Genomic DNA, 7,001 nt, shown 5'->3' with positions numbered 1-7,001 from the left:
ACGCGTAAAATTGGAGCGAAAAAGGTTTCCATGGTCCTCATAAAACTATGTGGACCTTAAAAATGAATCTAAAAAACCCTTCGATTTCCCACAAAGTGGGGATTGGCACAAACCTTGAGAGAGGGGGAAATGCATACCACTAGGCGAAAAACATTAATAGGCACCGGTTCAAACCACCTAATGGGCACCGATTTTGAACCGTTGGGTATTTGAGGGATGCCAAATCTCTGAAGATTTGGCACCGGTTCAAAACCGGTGGCTATTTAAAGATTTGGCACCGGTTAACCAGTGCCAATTACCCATGACACGCTTTTTTTTTTTTTTTTTTTATTTCAGTGCAATAGGCACCGGTTTTGACTTAGTACCGGTGCCAAAAGTCCCCAAAAAAAATTAAAAAAAAAAAACTTTTAGCACCGGTTCTTTCCCAAAACCGGTGCCAAAAATGCCCAAAAAAAATATAAATATATTTTTTTTTTTTTTTGCATTTTTTTCACTTAAATTGTACCAAGTACTTATATATAATCATAATATACATAAAACACATATTTTCTTCAATAACTTGTAATATTACACTTTAAAAAACTGAAGAAAAAAAAATACTGAATCAAGGTCTGGAGAAGCAGAGCCCTTGATTTAACAACCAGGTCAACTTTCCTTTTGTAAGCTGTTGTTTTCTATTGGCGGTGTTGCTTGCTTTGTGTCTGGTTGCTGGCTTCTGTTTGCAGGGTGTGTTTAGCTGTTGCTGGCTACTGCTTTCTGTTTCTGGCTGCTTAGGCTCTGGCTGGTGTGTGCTGGTTCAGGCTGCTGGTTCTGTTGCCTGCTTTTTCAGCTGCTGTGATGCTGTTGTTTGGTTGCTGGCCAGGTTTTGCAAAGCCTGTTGGCTATCTGCTGGCTGTTAGCTGTTGTCTGGTGGTGCTGTGCCTGCCTGGTGCTGGCTGTTGCTGCTGTTTTACCTGTTAAAGCTGCTAAACACACACACACACACACACACACACACACACATAGACACACACACACACACACATATATTGTATATGGGGAGGACAAGACATTAATAACATGGTTTTTGCTTGTAGAAAATAGAGAAAAGGGTTGGGGGGGTTTATCAAACTAAGACATAACAACAATTCCTAATGCATAAGTTTGTATGCACACAGAAATTTGAGTGAAAAGTGTACACAGAAATTGCAAGAAAATCCTTCAAACCAACAGTCTGCCTTTTTTCCTTTAGATAAAGTATACATTACATCAATGAGACTAGGTCATTAATGCAAAAAAAAAGTAGATAACAGACTGTGAGAGTTGAGAACTATTTGAAAAAAATTTGGGATCCTGAGAAGTTAAATCAACTTATTTAAATTTCAGTAGCTTTTCTGTCTCAAGGTTTTCTGCAGCTTTGCCCTCAGACAGAGAAATTTGATTCAATGGGAAATATATAAAAATTTAGCAAGGTTCCTTTATTATGAACTTGTGCAATGTTTCAGCATCATAATTGAAGGAGTATCAGTCACAAGCTAAGAACTTTGAAAGATATTTAAATTACAATGTTGCATTTAAACTATGCAAAAAGCAACTAGGACAAACATAAATCAACGAAGAGAGAAAACAGTTTTTTGTTTGGTATAAATGATGGTGGGTCGAAAACAGAACTCCCAGAATACCTTAATGCAGACTATATACATTCTTCTTGTTGATTAACAATAAAGTTATCATATTTTCATGTAGTTATGCAATCATGATACAGCATATAATTGGACAACAAAGGCTTCTAGTCAGTCATTTCGTGTAACTCATACAATGATGCAGAAATTTAAACAATGCCAGCCTAGATTAATATGTTTGAAACTATGATAACTTAACAAACACCCAAGCAACCCAAATTTAAGGCACAAAACAATATAAATACATTATCATATTTAATTTTCACTTGAATTTCTCTTTTGAAGCCTGAACTCATTAAAACCCATTGACCCTTATTTGACCTCATTGGCCCTTTTATGAATATCAAATTTTAATCAACTGGAAAGCCCTTATTTCAACACAACATAAGGTCAAAGGCAAAATAAGAAATTAAGCAATATAAAAGAGAGCTCATGCTGCTACCATGAATATGACAACTATATGTTGATTTAGGCCAAAAAATGTAACATGATCACACATGCTTATGATTTGAGGATAGGAGGGAGAGAATTAGTACGCTGTGCTGAGGATATCGGGATGGACATTGTACTCCTTAGCAAAGACATATGGTAATAATGTAAGAAATACGAGCGGGTAATAATGTACAAGCCACCATACAACGAAAGCAAGCCTTGTTCCTTAATTTCTGACTACTTTTACAAGAAGAAGGAAATAAATTCATATTTCTGGAGTTATAAATATTTATATAGCTTAAGTTAAGTGTAATTTGGCGAGGAAATTGAGCCGTAGAGGGATTCCTTAACCACTCTAAAGCACACCAGCTTTCAATCACTAGTTCAGTGTAACCTAGCTACTCCTTGCTCATTATAATAGGTTACAGAACAAAGAAGAATAAGAGATAATATATATATCTATATGATCCAAGTTTTTTGTCATTCTAAAAATAATTTGGCCTAAATATTTCCATACACAAAGTATAGGGGTTAATCACATTAATTTAAATCATATTTATCTCACAAATCAAGACCGCTAAAATTGGTGGTGGGGGGAGACGAATCTGATAGGGCTCCAAAACAGCAGAGCTAGACAAAAACTCACTCAGGCCAACCAAACAATAAAACGGAAGCAAAAGCATAATCAACCTGGTTGAATTCCACAATATCATAAACTAGTCAATTAAAGCATACAATTAGAAAAACCCTAAGTTTTAAATATGTAGCTTCAATTAAATATAATCACAAATTCATGTCCCAAGTCCGACTCGGCTGTTTTGTAAAAACAATCAGTGTCACCCATCCCCGAGTGTCAAAAACCCGACACGGATGCCAATTATGCAAGGCCTCACACAAGAGTCAGGGTATCCTCTATACTCTATAGCTTACTTTATCAACCTCTTGATTTTCACAACTGTTTCAAACATGTTAGATTTAAAATTGATAAACAATATGTCTCAGATGTCCCTATGCATCATGAATAATAAACCCATAAATCAGTTCACAAATCTTCCCAAAAGTCTCAACAAATCAAACATAAAATGTATTAATTGGAATCTAATGGCAAATAGGTGATGATTATCATATGGGTGTACTATCTCATATATTGGACTTTCATCATAGACATATGGATAGGAGAAAAATAAAAGGGAGGCCATTTAAGAGTCTCAGTTCCCCCATAACTATCACTGACAACCCACCTTCTTCCATGACTACCAATTCTGCCTAAAGACTACAATCCTAGAACATAAATGGTTCATGGGAGGTCAATGGCAAATATTATTCATCACTTCACTAGAAGTTGGGCTCTCTCAAGCAAATGTTTCATCATTGACAACAGGGACAGACATATCGATAGTCAATGGGGTAAAATAGGGACAGACATATGGACAGACATTGGGGTGAAACAAGGACAAGCATTGGTTTGTTATATTGGGGTCAGTTAAAAAGGGACATATTCAAGGAGTATATTCCAAGCAACACTAATCAAGGGACATAATCAAGGAACATATGCCAAGCAACATTAAACAATGGACATAATTAAGGGACATATTCCAAAGAACATTAATCAAGGGGCATTAAAAAGGGATATAATCCAAGAAACTCAGGCACATATCACATACACACCAACATCAATAGCAACAACAACATATCACAATCATACATCCCCTGGCCAGCAACAGATCACAGTTGCTGGCAACCATATATCAACAAGCAACACACAATCCTCCATCTCAGTCAACAATAAATCAGAACAACAACAATAATCCAGCCCGCCAGCAACATATCACAATCATAGAATAGGGAGTAAATCAACATGATCTCATCACAATATAATCCGGACAAAACATGATCTTATTGTAGTAATAAAACTCACGTAAAACTCAAAAAATCAAGCAACAAGAGAACTCAACAAATCAGAAGCAGAAATTAAATTAGGGTGAAGAAAATTATACGCTGCCCATTCACTCAAAGGGGTGATATTTTTTATTTATCGTTGTATAACCAGCGGCTTCTTACCTGAATACACAAGAAGAGAAACAAAATGAATTGAATCCAATAACAAGTTGAAAACAAATTACATTAAATTGAAACTTACTGGATTCTGTTTTTCATAAATTACATAAACCCTAGAATTTTGTTTTTCATAAATTACATAAACCCTAGAATTTTGTTTTTTATCTTCCAATTCTGTTAAATTCATACAAAATTTTGGCATGAATTGCATATAAAATAAATTAAATTAACTTAATTAAACAATTCATCAATCAGTAAAGCAACTAATTCAACAATTCAACATAATCTAAGTAATCTAACAAGCACTAAAGCAACTAATTCAACTATTGAAATTGAAAAATAATAACTAATTCACTAATTCAACAAATTAACAAACCAAAATTATTAAACAAGTAAACAGAATAACATATAAATTATTAAATTAAAAGTAGGATTGTAGGAAGCTTGGAACATTAAAAAATTAAAATGAAAACTGAAAAATCAAAAAATTGAAAGCACTTACGTGAGTTTGTTGCCGCAATGAAGTTGCCACTGCCGGAGAAGTGGGTTGAGGCCGTTAGGCGCCGCTGAGCAGTCGGAGGTGACCGTCTGAAAGAGGAATTCTAGATCTCAACCAGAGGAAGAAGATGAAAGGTTCAACAAAAACCCTAATTAATAAACTAACCAACCATAGATTTAGATCCAAAATCTTCTTAACATAACAAAATCGCAAACCCTAGACGATGAACAACAACAACAATAGCGAGGAACCACAAATCTCATTGAATTTCGAATATCAACACAACAAATCAACTTGATTCAGAAGGAAGAGAAGATCGAGATTATATTGTGAAAAGAACGAGAGATGAACGAGAGAAGAACGACAAAATCAGAAGGAAGAGAAGAGAGATCCAACGAACAGAGAATCAGAGATGAGAGAGAAGAGAAGAACGAACAGAGAAGAGAGGAGAGCATGAAAGAAAGAGGCAGATGAGAAAGAGGAAGGGTTTATTATACGTATACCCCAATTTTTTATTATTTGGCACCGGTTTGAACCGGTGCTAAAACAACATTTTCCACCGGTTTGGTTTGAACCGGTGCCAAAAGCCTTTTTTCCAATCCCGCCCATTTCTTTTGCCACCGATTTTCAAGAATTTGTGCTAAAGGTGCGGTGCCCAATTCATTTTTTCTACTAGTGTACGCACCCTAACAACAAGTTGGTTCAAATTGGGTCATTGTTTTTGAAACTAAACTTGGACCTAGCTGAACCGACCCATACCAGGTCAAAATCCGATCTGGTTCTAGAGACTGGTAACGAGAATTTTTGCTCATCCCTAACCCTTAACATTGTTTGAGTGTACTTGCCTAAGGGAACGCGCTTGACGAAACTCTAAAAACAACCCATTTCGAGCCCCTAGTTTCTCAGCCTCCTTAATCAGCTTAGCCTATTGGGCCGCCGGTGATTTGAGTGGGTTGGCTTGCTCCTTGATCGCCGGCGAACCACCCCTAGCCACCGAAGTGCCAACGGTGGTCTTCTGAGCAGCCTACACATTGTCGCGTTTTTCTCCTCCCTCTTTAGCCGCAGCCTTTCGGTTTCGAGGTTTATTTTTTCGTCTGATTTCACGGATGAGGTCTAAGGTGGTAGTTTTCAGTTTCACCGCTTTTATTTCCTGTATTTGGGCTTTAGTCTATGGCTGCTCTTGCGGTTCTTGGGTTTTCTCCTAAATAAGGGTTTCGTTCTTTAATTTATGTTCTGCATAGCCCACCTTCTTCTTGTTCATGGTAATGGATTGCCATATCTTACTTTCTCTTTAATCCTTTTGTTAATTAGTTTGTGGGTACTCTTATTCCTCTTTGTCTTTTACCACAAAAAAAGAAAAAAAAAATTCTTCTATTGTTAGAGAGTAAGGCAGAGCTGGCCAGTATCAGGCTGCATAATTTAATTTGGTCGCTTCTTTGTAGTGTTGTGCTCTCCGAGGGAAGTGTTACTATGGAATGCCAAAATTTACTTAGTGCCCTTATGCATACCCACTTGAACGATGATTATGACGAAAGCAAAGCATTATCAATTTTGCTAAAAACAATTGTCCCTGGAACATCCTTTATCAAGCAAAGGTCCTAAAGGAGGAGGGCAATACTCACTTTAAGAAAGGTGAAGTTGTTTTTGCTGGGGCTACGTATGATAGAGGCTTGAAATTTCTGTGTTTTGTTCTACATGAAGATGATTGTGTTCTTCTTTGTAACCTTGCCATATCCCTTGAATAACACCTTGCAGCTTGCGCCCTAAAAGTCCGAGATTACGAACAAACTAAGGAGCTCTGCTCGTTAGTCATTATGCTTGATGATAACAATCCTAAAGCCTTTTACAGAAGGGCCTTAGCCGAAATCAAGCTCAATCAACTTGAAGAGGCACATGAAGACCTTGGCAAAGCAGCTAAGGCTAAGCCTAAAAATTAGGACATCTTTCGTGAGATGGAGAAGGTGGAGGGGTTGAGAAGCAAAGTTAGCAAGATCAGGGGCAAAAGGGGTACTGAGGATTCCGACTTGGCCAACACCATCTTCAACAAAAAGGGAAAGATCTCTGTTAGTCTAGATTCTAACAACAGGTTGCCTTGTAGCGATGTTAAGAGTGATGTTACGGCTTTACCCACCATGGACGCTACTAACCAGATGACGATAGAAAGCCTTGTCACTACATCCAATGATTTTACCCCTTTGGAAAAGGCAGACGATGATGCTACTAGCCATGCAAACAACCAGGATTCTGGACAAGCTAAGGACAAGGGATTAAGGAAATTTCATATGTTCCTTAACAGTTTGAGATGTAATCAATCCCTTAAGATTTCTGAGTTGTCTTATTCGGATCTCTAT

The 7,001-nt window shown here is 37.1% G+C and overlaps 1 long non-coding RNA gene across 1 annotated transcript; it reads right to left on the bottom strand.

Annotated features, from left to right (window-relative positions):
* Window positions 1-863: 863 nt before the first annotated feature.
* LOC110717836 lies at window positions 864-5,061 on the bottom strand. Its single transcript, XR_002510809.1, has 2 exons — window positions 4,654-5,061; window positions 864-4,154 (listed from the first exon to the last, which is right to left on the bottom strand). It is a non-coding gene; the product is annotated as an uncharacterized LOC110717836 (long non-coding RNA).
* Between the last annotated feature and the right edge of the window lie 1,940 nt (window positions 5,062-7,001).

Source organism: Chenopodium quinoa, unplaced genomic scaffold (assembly GCF_001683475.1).
Source record: "Chenopodium quinoa cultivar QQ74 unplaced genomic scaffold, ASM168347v1, whole genome shotgun sequence".
NCBI lineage: Eukaryota > Viridiplantae > Streptophyta > Magnoliopsida > Caryophyllales > Amaranthaceae > Chenopodium > Chenopodium quinoa.
The sequence above is the reverse complement of the archived record's forward strand: the minus strand, read 5'-3'. Positions and strand labels throughout refer to the sequence as shown.